At 39.3% G+C, this 13,331-nt stretch overlaps 1 protein-coding gene across 4 annotated transcripts in view; it reads left to right on the top strand.

Moving 5' to 3' along the window:
- Nucleotides 1-13,331, top strand: part of sema5a (sema domain, seven thrombospondin repeats (type 1 and type 1-like), transmembrane domain (TM) and short cytoplasmic domain, (semaphorin) 5A) — a 153,410-nt gene that overhangs the window by 18,327 nt on the left and 121,752 nt on the right. Inside the window, exon 1 of one of the 4 annotated variants that reach the window (XM_086306104.1) lies at nt 12,862-13,168. The exons of the other annotated variants lie outside the window; for them this stretch is intronic. The gene's annotated coding sequence lies outside the window, so the exon portion shown is untranslated. Of the gene's footprint in view, nt 1-12,861; nt 13,169-13,331 lie in introns of those variants that run through there. 4 annotated transcript variants of the gene reach the window in all.

The raw sequence follows: 13,331 nt of genomic DNA, 5'->3' as shown, positions 1-13,331 counted from the left end.
TATTATGTGTTGTCAGTGTTTTGGGGGCACAGTGACACCGTACCCCAAGGACTTGCAATTAGTCTGACTATGAATTCCTCAAATAGTCACTAGTGTTCGTCATAGTCGTCAAAGTGTTGTTGCTACAAGGTAGTTCAAGGCAGCCGTGCCACGAGCTGAACATAGAATAGCTGAAGAGTGAATGCTTGCTTTCTAAACCCAACACTATGATAACACAGTGATATTTCTTTGAATGTTTTATTTTAAAAAAACAACACTACAATTTTTTTAATTATGTAACACCCGGATCTTTGCAGTAGTTAAACAGTAGCACAGATTTAATATTTGCTTTCAAAGAAGAATTTGCAGTTTAATTAAAGCAAACAAGGAGGAAGGACACCTCCTGTGTCAAAATTTATGTTCAAATTAATAGTAATGTGTTTTATGTTGTGCCTCTCTCTGTGAATGAAAATAACTTTAAATAACGAGAACTAAACTCTGCATGTCTGCTGGTTTTGGAGTACCCACTCAGTATGACTGCTTTACAAATGTTACATTTGCATAATGCACCTATGTGAAACTCCCTTGGACCATGAAAGATTGAATAAGATATGCAGTTATGATGACCTTTGTCTGAATTTTTATTTGACCCGAGGGCACAGACGCCACCTTCAACTTGTCTGTGTGATGAAAAAAACAGATGCACGAGTGTTGTGAAAACCTTTAGAGGAGATTGAGGGAAGATGATCCAACCCCAGACTGACCCAACTTCAAGGAGCGCTCTGCATGCCTGAGCTGGACAGAGCTCATGGTCAGGTGTGCTTTGCATATCTGAATGGGATCAAAATCAATAGCTACAAGAGGCTACTCTGGGTATGAAGTGAGGTCTTCTTACCTTTTTTATATTTGGGGAGTTTCTGCAGGACCTTCCTGTGCAGATACATGTGAGTATGTGAATGCTCCAGCTTGGCTTTTAGTAATACATTTTCTGTGAAAGAATATCAAACCCCTTCCACTGCATCACTTTTAGGAGCTGACATGCTCTCTTTATCCACTGAATTCAGACCAGAGGAAACCAACTATAGTCATAAAAACAGCCTTCTGCACACTGTCTCAGGCAAAGTGCACATTTCAGCCTAATTACAAGCTACTGCAGCTCTTTGTCTAACTCAAAATAGCCTTGAATTTTTCTTCTTTCTTTTTTTTATTAAAACCAGAACTGACCTCCCAGCTGAATGCTGCACAGCTTCCCTGAAGTGTTTTTCATATTTTTTCTAAACCATCTCAAAGTCTGACTGCAAATGGCAATGTCAGCAGTTCTTTCACCTTGAAATACTGTAAAGCACATTAGTGAAGCGATGATTGAATGTGGCTCTGTGATGCTCATTCCAAAATGGTCAGAATCAAAGGTGGAACTGACCAGGCAGGTTCAGGTTCCTCCCTGTTTTCAGAGTCACGTCTTTGTTTGCAGTTCTTTGATTGTCCCTGTGTGGCCAGATATAATCTTTACCTGCTCTACTTTCATTGCACCCACCTGTCCATTCTTTGTAGCGTAATTTAGCAGTACACTGGTGGAGTGGATTAGCTGTGCAGTTCACGCTTTCTGTCTGAGGTTTCATGCTTTTAAAGGAGGGCAGAGTGTCATTGATCAGAGAGAGAGAGACAGTGAGGAAACATTATGGTGAGACCTGATTAGTAAGAGCGGAGCATGACGTGCCGAGGGATCAGCATCAGTAATGACACCCGAAGAAAATCTGCTTGAGCCTCAGTTTCCCAGTTTCCCTCTGAAGTTTGAAGTTTCCCCTCCTGTCCTTGTCTCCAAAGCGTGGCAGCTTCTCAAATGCACCACCTCCCCACCTCAGTGCTATTATATGAAAGTCTATGAAACAGCCTGCAAAGGCAAATTTCACTTTGGGAGTTTTAACGATGTTAGTAGTTCCTGTTTGGTTTGGTTAACATGAGGCAGGGCTTACTTGGCAGGGTAAAACTCTCATTTAACCTGCATTTCTTCACTGGCACTTTGTCAACTTGTGCTCCAATTCAGTACTTCTCATGACCTTCCAATTGGCATTTACAGAGGAAATCTACCTGCACAAAAGGCTTTGTCACAGTGGTTAATGAGCACATGGTGAAGGACAACCTGGTCATTAAGCCTTTGGACCTAAGCATGTAGATAATGACGTCTATTGATGTGAGGTGAAATAATGATGTGGCGTGGTTTAAGCTCTTTTACCTTACAGTAATCCAGTGAGTGTCTCTGTTAGAGGGGAAATGTGGGTTGTTAAAGCCGTCAGCAATGAGTACTTTATAAATAGCGCTGGAGCGCTGAATATTCATGCCGCACATGGAGGATGGTGTTAAGGTTAATAAGATATTTTTAAAAAACTAGTTGATGAACTGAGATTTTAATATGCAAATAGGGCTCATCTGTCTTAGTGTGCATGAATTTTCTTTTACAATAATAATCAATATGAATATTTTTCGCTTACAGAGGAAATGATGGAAGTTTTTCTTTCTTTTTTTAGCATTGCATAAATGAGAAAATGCTGTCAAAAAAATCCACTCTGTTTAGGAATAAAATATTCCTTGCTCCCAATGTTGTGAAAAAATCTCTTTTTTTTATTGGAAACGTGTATTTATGGATACATTTTTAATCAAATACATGTATTAAATCTCTGCAGACTTTTCTAAAGGAAAGCTCAGAAAATGCATAATAAAAGTAATTAAATTAAACTCTTGCACACTATCACTACTGGAATATTTAATAAATACAATGTTTAAGTTAATTTGCTTAATGCCTCAATCAACCCAACATCCACTATATGAATTTAATGTTACTGATGGTGCTGTGATATTTAGATAAATTAATGTTTTTACTTAAAAGCTAATGTTGCCAGATTGATGAGCCTCCTGTTTGCTTCCTTCTGGGGTACACAAATAAAAGTGTCCATTAGTAAGCTAATCTCAGTAGCTTGCATGTTATATGATTGTGTAAATGGTAAATGGACTGGCACTCATATAGCGCTTTCCTACTCTAACTGGGCATTCATCCAAACACACACTCATTCATACTGGTTGTTTTTTCTTATACCTATAAACCTTGTGTAACATTTGCGAACGCAATGCATCAGGAGCTTATTATTTTGTCTGAGGATATTTAAACATATGGATGGGAGGAGCTGAAGATCAAACACCTGATTCTGATTGGCAGACAACCTGGTCTCCCTCCTGATCCATAACTAGCCTTGCAATATGTGTGTGAGTTTGTGGAGATGCTGCACACGATGAAGGCAGATTTCATAAAAACGATAAACTTATAGATGTCACCAGGAAGATTAAACATGCAAATGAGGTCAAATAATATTAAACATTATGTAATGTATTTTTGATCATTTATTTCTACTAGTCTCAGAAGTCAGTGCATTAAAAAATCATATAAAATCAGATCATAATGATGGCAAATCCAGTGGCTGAAGATTTTTTTCAAAATGGAACAAAAATGATCTGAAACAGACATTTTATTATTTCAGTAATCAATATTAGCCTATTGATTATTGATTTTGATGGCAGCAATGCAGCAAAATATTTAGATGGGGTCAACAAAGGGCTGTAAAATAAAAAGAAACAGATTTATAACTAATTAGGTTAATTAGCAGCAGGTGAGTAACATGAGTATAAAAAGAACATCTTATAGAGGCAGCTTCTAGGAAGTAATCTGCAAAAAACTCAAGTTGTAGAACCATTTTAAAATAATATCCCTCAACATTAAATTGTGAAGACTTTGAATATCCCATCATCTACAGTCTATAATATTATCAACAGATTCAGAGAATCTGCAAAAATGTCTCAGTGCGCAAGAAATAAGTCTGAAAATCACTATTAGATGGCTGAGATTTTCAGGCTCTCAGATGAATGAATCTGTGATGGAAATCACTGCACAGGCTCAGGAACACCTCCACAAATAACTATCAACCATCCACAATTGTAGGTTTAAACTTTGTTAACCAAAGAAGGAGCCATAAGTGAACACGATCCAGAAACACCACCATCTTTTCTGGGACAAGCTTATTTAAAAAGAAGAGAGAAGTGAAGAGAAGTGGAAAACAGTTCTGTGGTCAGATTAATTAAAATTTGACTTCTTTTTTTTAATGGGTGCAAAGACCAAGAAGACCCAGGTCTGCTGAGCAGCTAGGATCCTATATCAGACAAGAATGGGACAACATTCCTCAGTTCCTATAATTTGGACTGTTGTTAAAACAAGAGGAGATGCTACAGAGTGGGAAACGTGGCTCTCTCACAGCTTTTCTGAGACATGTTGCTGTTATCAAGTTCAGTGTTCAAAATTATATGTTTTCTATGTTCTATTGAGTATAAAATCTGGATTCATGAGATTTACAAATCATCACATTCTATTCTTATTTGCATTTACAAAGCATCAAACTTATTAAGAACTGAGGTTGTATTTTTGTGTCTCGATATTGTACGTTATATTGTACAAAATTTTGTTGTTTGATTGACTTTTTAAAGAAAAATCATTTTGCTGGATATCAGAAGCATGCTACTATTAAAACACAATGCACTTGGATCATTCACACAATGATGGACAGCTCAGCATATATTAATGTCACTTGCCCTTTGCTTTCGCAGTTTTTTTCCCCTCTGAGAGGGTGTTGCGAGATGTTGTGCTTGTTTCAAAACAGCCTGGCCTCTCTCGTGGGGAAAATACGCTGGATCACACAGACGGAAATGCAATTACCGCCTCCCTGCAGAATCCTAATCACTGAGCCCTGATGTTAAAAGTTAGCCTCTTTAATGTGGTGCATTTCAAAGACGTAGCACAAATCATTTGATTTACTCACTCGCGTCCTCACAAGATGTAAATAAGCTTATTAACCAACCATTTTCATATCTTCATCCAATGACCTCAAGAAGCATTACCGACATTAATGCAACGGAGGCTCGAAAAACTTACTAGTGAAATTAATATATTTCAAATTTTTTCAAAATTCTATTTTTTTGTGTCGGTGTAGCAGCTGGTTGTCTGTGTTTTCAGGTTCAGCTTTAACTGAATATAAACCGAGCTCCAAGCTAGCAAACTTAAATAAATTTTTAACACATTTGTTTTTAAAAGTGCAGTTGTGATATTAGTGCCTGTGATATAAATAACTGCAGAATCAAAACATTTGCTACACCTCCTAATTGTACCGCGGACTAAAATAAGTCTTCTTCTGGACGCCAAGTGGGAATCAAATGCCCAATTAAAGTCTTTACCCGTAGGCCCTGCTCCTGTAGAAGTGAACAGAAAAGAGAAGGAGAAGAATTACTGAAGTAGCACATTCCATCCTTATATAAGTTTTTGCCTTTACATGGCCTCAATAGATCCAGAAATACAAGATGCCTGGGGCTAAGGTGTGCAGCTTGCCTCTGAAAGTGGCAGGAAGTCTTGGGCGTCTCTATTTTGAGGAGGCTAACTGTCAAAGTGGACTGGTCCGTTCAGCTCGCAGTGAAACGCAATCCTTCAAAATTCCTCAGTACCACGGCGAGGAAATAAAGAGCGAGACAAGAGAGTTAGGCCTACATCTGTTTGCTCTGTCTAGCGGAGACACAATCACATCAGATGTCTGCAGGCTCCGTCTCCAACTCTGCTCATCTCTTGTTCCAGTTTACCCTTGGGAGATAAGTTCGGGGAGATGCAGGCTCGGGCAGGCGCGTACGCACAAAGACCACTTCTGCTGCGTCCCTTCTGTGTTGAAACAGCTGCTGTTAACCAAACCCATCTCTGCTTTTCATTAACGCTCTAACTTTCTGCCATTGTGCCTATCTCTGATGTTAACGCGACAAATTACAAAGGCCTGACACTGAACAGACACGCACAGGCTTACACGAATGCACACATACGGGTAATTAATTGGTTCCAGTGGAGCCGGGAACTAATTTACTATCCCTCCTGCCACATTTCTTCAGATACAGAGAGACTACTCATCTCAAAGCAGCTTTCTTATTACTCCCTCCCCATCTGTAGGTCCCTTATGTGTGCTGAAGTATATCTGTTCATGTTTTTCTTTTTCATACCTATGTTGTTGTTTTTCAGGCATATAATTACTGAGCTGTAGGATTTGGCTGCTTGTTAGGCTTGTTTTCTTCGATGTGTTGATTGTGAGAAACATGTGGAAAGATTGATTACCGCACACTTCTGCCTGCTTTTTTGCCCTCTTTTGACCATTTGGGATTTTTGTTAGGAACCAGCCAACTTAAAATAATTTTTTTTTAAAAATTAAATAAAAAGCTATATTGAGATGGGCTGAAAAAGTATCGAACATCAGCTTGGTTAGAGCTACCCCACTTGCAGTCTGGTTTCTTTCCAGTAGCTAAAATAAACATCAGTCTTATTAATAAATCATCACCGATTTATGTTTTCTGGTGAAATTGGGTTACCAGTCTTTTATTAAATCTGACTAATTTAGCAAACGTTCAACCAAACGCAAACCAAAAGTTAAAAAAAAGTAATCTTACTCTAATACACAAAAGCTCTGTTTGTTCGCCTGCAAACTACTCCTACATAATCACGAGTTGAACAACCAAAATGGGAACACAGGTACATTTTAGGCCTCTGAATGTTCTTGTCTATATCAGATATTATGTCTTCATGTTACCTAGCAACCACCTACCAAAGGCTACATAGTTACACCTTATGAAAGAACCATATCAGTTTAATTTCATCAGAATGTCTAGGTTAATAAATAGACTGTATGTGTGTGCATGTAGGCAATGGGATATAGTCCATGTATAGGTAAGCTGTAAGGGATGTAAATATATAACTATAATGAAAATCAAGAGATCCTCTTTGACTATATGGGTTATATTTAACTGAACAAAATCTTGCTTACCACTCATATCACTGCACACTTAGCAGGGTTGGACAGTAGATGTAGACTGTTTGCAGAAAGGTTGAGATGAGCCCCCTTATTCATAGTATTTTCATTTATTTAATAAGTTATCGATATTGGATGTGGCTGTATTGATACAAAATCGCCACACAACATATCGCGATACTGTGCTGTATCGATTTTTCCCCCCCACCTTTATTTGGCAGTGTCTGGCTGTCGAGTGTAGTAGTGAAAAGTCTGAAGCTCCAGCAGCACTTGTAGTGCATCAGCAAGGATGGGCTGGACATATGGTCATGCAATGTATTATCAGTGTATATTGTCAGCATTTTGTCTTATTTTATATGCCTAACAATATATGTATTTATACAGTGTACTTAAAACAATAAGATTTCAAGCCACGTGAATTAGTCCAGCTTAAAAAAAACACTGTTTTCCCAGCTTGTTATTATAATCTTGTCAGGTTCAAGTTATTGACATGTGTAGGCAAACAAAATGGCACATGATGTACGACCATAGCAGAAATTATGAAATCCTCTTTGACTAAATGATGTTACAAAATCTGCCATACCAATTGTCACTGAGGACAGTGTCTGGTTGATGAGTGTAGTAGTAGTCAAATAGCAGTTGACATGACCCCTCAATAACTGATGTTTGTGTGTCCACCTCAACAAAACTCCTGATTGATTATTCTAATGGATCTGTTACCATTTTACGATTTAATTTGAATACATCATGTGGTGTTAAAAGGTTTTTGGTCACGTCACATGTTTTTGTGATAGAATAGAAAGGAAAAAATTGCAAGTGAAAAAATGACTTTATTGATATAGCTATTTAAATACAAAAAAAAATTACGTATGACAGTATATGTTGCAGACGAAGTGTTTTCTAGCACAGATGTATTTTTAATTAAACCCATGTATAACAAGCTCATTTACACACAAGCTGATCGGATTAACCATTAATGCATATTCTGTTGGCATAATATGCATCAGGACGAGACAACAAACAGATGTTGAGGCTTACTTTACTCAAAATCCACTTAATGGGAACAGCTTGGCACGAGCATGCAAGGAATTAAGTTGATGATTTTTGAGGAGTCACTTTAAGCTATGTATGGCGTTATGTAGGTAAATAAAGATTGGGATCCAAAAACTGTCTTCTAAAAATCTCATCTGTCATGTTGCCAAGTTTAGACTATAAAAGTAAATGATACTTTATCTTGTTTTATGCTTCACATGTAAAGCCGCACTAACAGATTTTCTGGCACGTGAGGAAAAGTGGAAACAGCCTGTAAACACCCTTTGATTTGGCAGGCAAGTGTTTACACATCCAGCAGCAAATGCACGAATGTTAGCATTCATTTGGTCTCATGTTTGTGGCCACCAGGATAAAATCCAAAATGAAGAGTTAAAAGAAGCTGTAAAAGTCTGTTTAGCATGGGTCAGCAGTAAGAATTAAGGACAATCCTCTGCATATAATTAGCTGCTATATACCAACAGGACTTTAAATAGAAACAAAATAGCACCACGATTAAGTATTAACTTTATGATTAAATACCCTTTCTTGCTTTCCACCTCTGCTGCAGAAGCTCAAACGGCACAAACAGCTGAGAGCTCTGCACAATCACAGCAAGCTCAGCCGAAGAGACTCGACCTCCCCTGTGGTGGAATCTATCTGTAAGGGATTTCATCCATCATTCCCCAGTCGTACTCTGTCAACGCTAAAGCTGATGATTGATTGCAAGATTAGTAATTGGATGATTCGAAACTGCAGAAGAACAGACAGAAAAGAAAAAAAATCTCCACTCACTGATTTCATTTCTCAGCTGAATGAGAGGAGTTTACCCTTGGATGGCTGTAATTTTCTTTTCATTTGTAGCGTGGTTAACATCAAGCTAGCATTTCAATGCTCTTTTGGACGTATAGGTCGATGAGCCAGCTGGTCTTGTAGTTAGTGGTTTCCCTGTGATACTGGCAGAGCAGTGGGCGTCCTCGCTCTGTGTCTTCGCCTCAGAGGTTCAGCAGGCAGGTGTGTTTGTATGAATGGCAAGTCAGTTTTCGACTTTGTGTTCGTGCACAGCCTTAGACAGTGATAGTGTAATTTTGCACCGAGTGAGACAGCCGGCTGCCCGTTAGCCAACCATGTAATTAAAGCTTTAAAAATGTCACCATTCCTCAGTGGTGGGCTTTATGCCCCTTATCGCTGCGGTCCCAGGTGAACGTGCATGTGTCGGTATGAGTTTAGTGTTTGTATTTCCTGCACTGCTGCCAAGTTATTTGTCTGCAAGTCTTTGAGTGTTGTGGCTATTCCCGCGCCACGGCCTTGGATCACTCATCAGATGGCACGGCTCTGGTAGCGCGCAGTGGCTCTTTTTAATACACCTCACGGAGAACAAAGGCTTTTGAAGTGTAAGGAATCTTTTGATGCCAGTTCATTACCTAAGCGGTTAAATTTTGGGGAAATGACAGAAAAATCTTCAAACATCCACAAAAAGGATTATTTTGATCATATTCAAGTTATGCGGGAAAGAAAAACAGAAATCAATCAAGCGTTTTGGGGATTGATGTTGATAAGCTGTGGTCGGAGACATTGATGAATTTAGGATTACAGAAGGGCCCAAAAATTTTTAATAACATGGGTGGCAGCAGAAAAAAACACTCCCTTCTCCTTATCAGAGAAGTGACTGCATTACGCTGCTGAGGCGCATATGGAAATATCAGCTCTCAGTGTGATGTTGTTTTTGGACAGCAGTGACAAACTGTGGGTTTCGTCTCTGAGATTTAAGCCACTCCAGCGCTGTAAGGTTGTTTTGACAACTTGGTCCCTGTGAACAGCGCCTTCTTGACACTGAGAGCAGCTCAGACACTAGCCTCGGGGTCTGGGCTGCATGTCAGAGTCAATCAGTGCCTCGGCCGGCCACATTTCTTTTTTTCCTCTCTTTGTTTCGTTTGTTTTTAGAAGGTGACACTGTTACATCCCTCAGCAACAGCCTGGCTATAAAGGTTAGGATAGGTGTGCTGTTTGTGTGATGATGGAAATTGGCACAGAAGGGCTGAGTGTGTGGTTTATAGATCCTGATAGCTGATAATCCTTTTTCCCTGTGTCTGTGCTGCATGTAAATCTCTCAGGGCCTTTTTCACTAAGAAAACATTAAAGAAGCAGTTCAACACTTGAAGGCAAATATGCTGATTCACTTCCTTCAAGACAGGCATAAATCAAAGTGACAAACTGCTATTTTATGGACTTTATTGGAATCTCTTCAGATCTGAGTCAATATTTTTTTTCTGTAGAGCAGTAATGTTTTGTTGCTGCAGAATTAGATACACAGATATAAGGCAAAAAAGAGAGTTTGTACAATTCTAATGAACTTAAAAGTCAGTATTTGGTATGAAGTCAGTATTTGTTCTTTGGTGTGACCACCTTGGTTCTTCAGCACTGTGTTAGGCAAGCTTTATGTAAAAGGTCTTCAGGAACGGTTCTCAAAGCTCTTCTTTGGATGCTGGCTGCCTTTCTCTGTCAAGACACACTGCTTCAGTAGTCCAGGCTCTGGGGAGGCCAATCCATGACTGATCCTGTAACTGCAGTGTGTTTGGGATCATTTTTATGCTGAAAAATGAAGCTGTTGCCAATCAAACACATTCCAGATGCTGTTATCTTTTCTTTGTATATAATTCCATTAATTTTGACAAGATTCTGAGCGCAAGTGGCTGAAATGCAGCCCAGCTGTGGACACTCCATAGGACCTGTTGTCGCTGATTTTCAGCACAGTTCTTGTGTAATTTGGCATACCTCTGCCTTTTCTTCAGTTTCCCTTCCATAAGAATGGCTTCTTGACAGCCGCCCTTTCACTGGGACCATTTCTGAAGAGGCTTCAGTGAACAGTAGATGGATCAGCTGAGCGTCCTCTGTCAGGTCTTTCCACCTGTCCTCTTTCTTTAACTTAACCTACCAGGAGATTTAAAGTTCACCAAATAAAATTGTCTCTCATTTGTTCTTCTGCACAAAAACTCGTGCGCACAGGTGACAACGTGTGGTTTCAATGCATAAATTCTTTAAATTATTATTGGTGCTGGTAGATTGGTGTTGTTATCTTTGGACACAACTTGACTTTCATGTTAAGCTGAGTCTGCCAGCTTCTTATCTCTTTTAACAGACTCTGTATATGAATATTTAGAATATTTAGGGTAAGTGACAAGATTTTTGGTGTGGCTTTCTGATTTCTGCTTATAGTTTGCTTGTAGTTCAGGGTCTTTTGATTGGGCATTTTTTTGTGGCCTACTGGTAAACCACTGATTTGAAGAGCAATGGAGGACTGTATTTGCCAAAAATCAAACATAACATCTGTTCATCTGTATTTTTAACACAAATCTGACCTGCGATGTGAAGCACCAACGCACAGCCTTCCCAACAATCACAGTATGACTTTTTTTTAGCACATGGTTGTTTATAAACATCAACAGAACATCTTCTCCAGACTTTTTAACTAATTAAATAAATAACCAATACTTTCAAGCAATTTACAGTTGTGTTCATCTAAATTCATTTGCAGCATGGTGAACTGCATCAGACTCAGTGGAGGACTTAAAAGGATGAGGTTGTTGATTGACGAGAAACAATATTTGATTTTATTCTAATATATAGATAGTGGTAAATACTTCTTAAGCACAAATGTTCTCTTTAAAAGAAGTCTATCAATGATGTCTAGGCAACGTTGAAGATGTAACTCAACCAAACATCACAATGACTAGAGGCTGGGAAACACCACCAGCTGAAATGTTTGATATGTTGTCATTCACTCCAGTCAGCAAACTATAATAGGCTTCCAGATTTGGCAGTTTCTTATTTAGCCTAAATAAAAACCAAACAACTTCTCAGTGTGTTACTTCTCAGCTGAGAAGAAAAAAAAACCCACTGAGATGATAAACTCTGTAATTATGAAGTCGGAGTGTAGGTCACGAGCTCTGGCTCTGCCTCGCTTTGACCTAAACTTGAAAGGAAACAGTTCAGGTCTGTACTCTGACCTCGTGTAATGGTTTTGAGTCACAGGTTATATTACAGTACCTCCAGTAATCATAAAAGGAGAAAACAGCAACACAAGCTCCTGCTGGGAATTGCTTTCTGTTGGCATGCGAGAGGATATTTCTCTCTCTTCAGACGTGATGTCACTTTCCTGCCACATTTTGCAGGCTGTTTAAGTCGTGCCTCTCCTGTAGTTGCGTTGATGCACACATGCAGACCGCACTCAGACACGTGGTAAAGCATCAGCGCAAGTGCTAGAGAGAAAGCAGGCCGAGTAAAAATAACAGCAGAATTTGGGAAGCTCTGGGGAGTTAGGGTGGGACTGTCGTGAAATTGCTGGGTGTGTTTTTGAGCAAGAGTGTGGAAGGAGTTAGTGTGTGTGTGTTTCTCTGTGGCTCAGTGAGTGTGTGCAAATATGTGCAATGTACGATTTTAGTGGACCAAAGCTATGGTTGTGGCCGGGCGAGTCATCAAGGCTGGTCCAAAAAAAAGCCTTTCTACTCCGTGCAGTACACAGCCCTCTGTATGTTTGAAATTCATTGTGTTTTCCAGCCTGTGGGAAAAGAAGTAAGCATGCAGTACAGGTTGAGCTACTCAGGAGCAATTATCTTAGATCTTAGATTACCTTAGATTGACCCTAAAATAGCAAAAAAGCAACAAAAAAACAAGTTTCAGCGAAAGGTTCGTGAAATGAACTTTAAGCTCTCAAACCGAGGAGGCTGCCTGCAATGTCTCACTGTACCACCAGAGAAGCTCGCGTCTGTTTCTCGTCCCCAGCGCCTGTGTTTCATCAACCATCTCGCCTCCCTCCATATGCTGAGAGCGGAAAACACACAGAAAGTCATGCACTTGTGTTTTCCGAATCTTACTCGGCAGTCCCAAACCCAACAACAGATTGGAATCATCATTCCAGCGAAGGAAAAATAAATTCATTATTTGCTCGATTTACTGTTTGTTCCAATTTCGACCTGTTTGTCGAACAGAATGGAATTTTATCCTCGCAGTCAGATTATGTGCAGGTGAAGATAAAAGACCGGAGCGAGGAATATGCACTGACAAAGAAAGACAGGACGCACCCTGCTGCTGTCGGTCCAAAGTTAAGAAAAGTCTTCTTGGTTTTCACTTGGAGACAAAGCTGTATTTTTTAAATGTCCAAAACAATGTGAAGGAAAACTAATTAGAAAAGATTGAACTTCTAAGGGAAAGTTTTAATCTAAATGAAGAAGCTTGAATCTTACGTATCCACCTGTGTCGTCTTCTGCGTTTTCTGTGTCTCAGTTATGGTAAGTCCTGTTTTATTTTAGTAATTGCCATCCTCTTCTTTGTCTTTATCCCTTTTATAGCCTTTATGAGCGCTTTCCAATGAGTTTTCCCAGTGTTCTAGCAGTCAGTTAGTTCCCTGTGTTTTTATAGTCCACGTCCTCACTCACTCTGTTGTAGAGGTCT

The sequence above is a fragment of the Aulonocara sp. 'chitande type north' Nkhata Bay genome, linkage group LG9 (genome assembly GCF_057382095.1).
Source record: "Aulonocara sp. 'chitande type north' Nkhata Bay isolate Kocher_YH1m ecotype deep benthic linkage group LG9, A_spYH_male_GT1.1, whole genome shotgun sequence".
Classification (NCBI taxonomy): domain Eukaryota; kingdom Metazoa; phylum Chordata; class Actinopteri; order Cichliformes; family Cichlidae; genus Aulonocara; species Aulonocara sp. 'chitande type north' Nkhata Bay.
The sequence above is the reverse complement of the archived record's forward strand: the minus strand, read 5'-3'. Positions and strand labels throughout refer to the sequence as shown.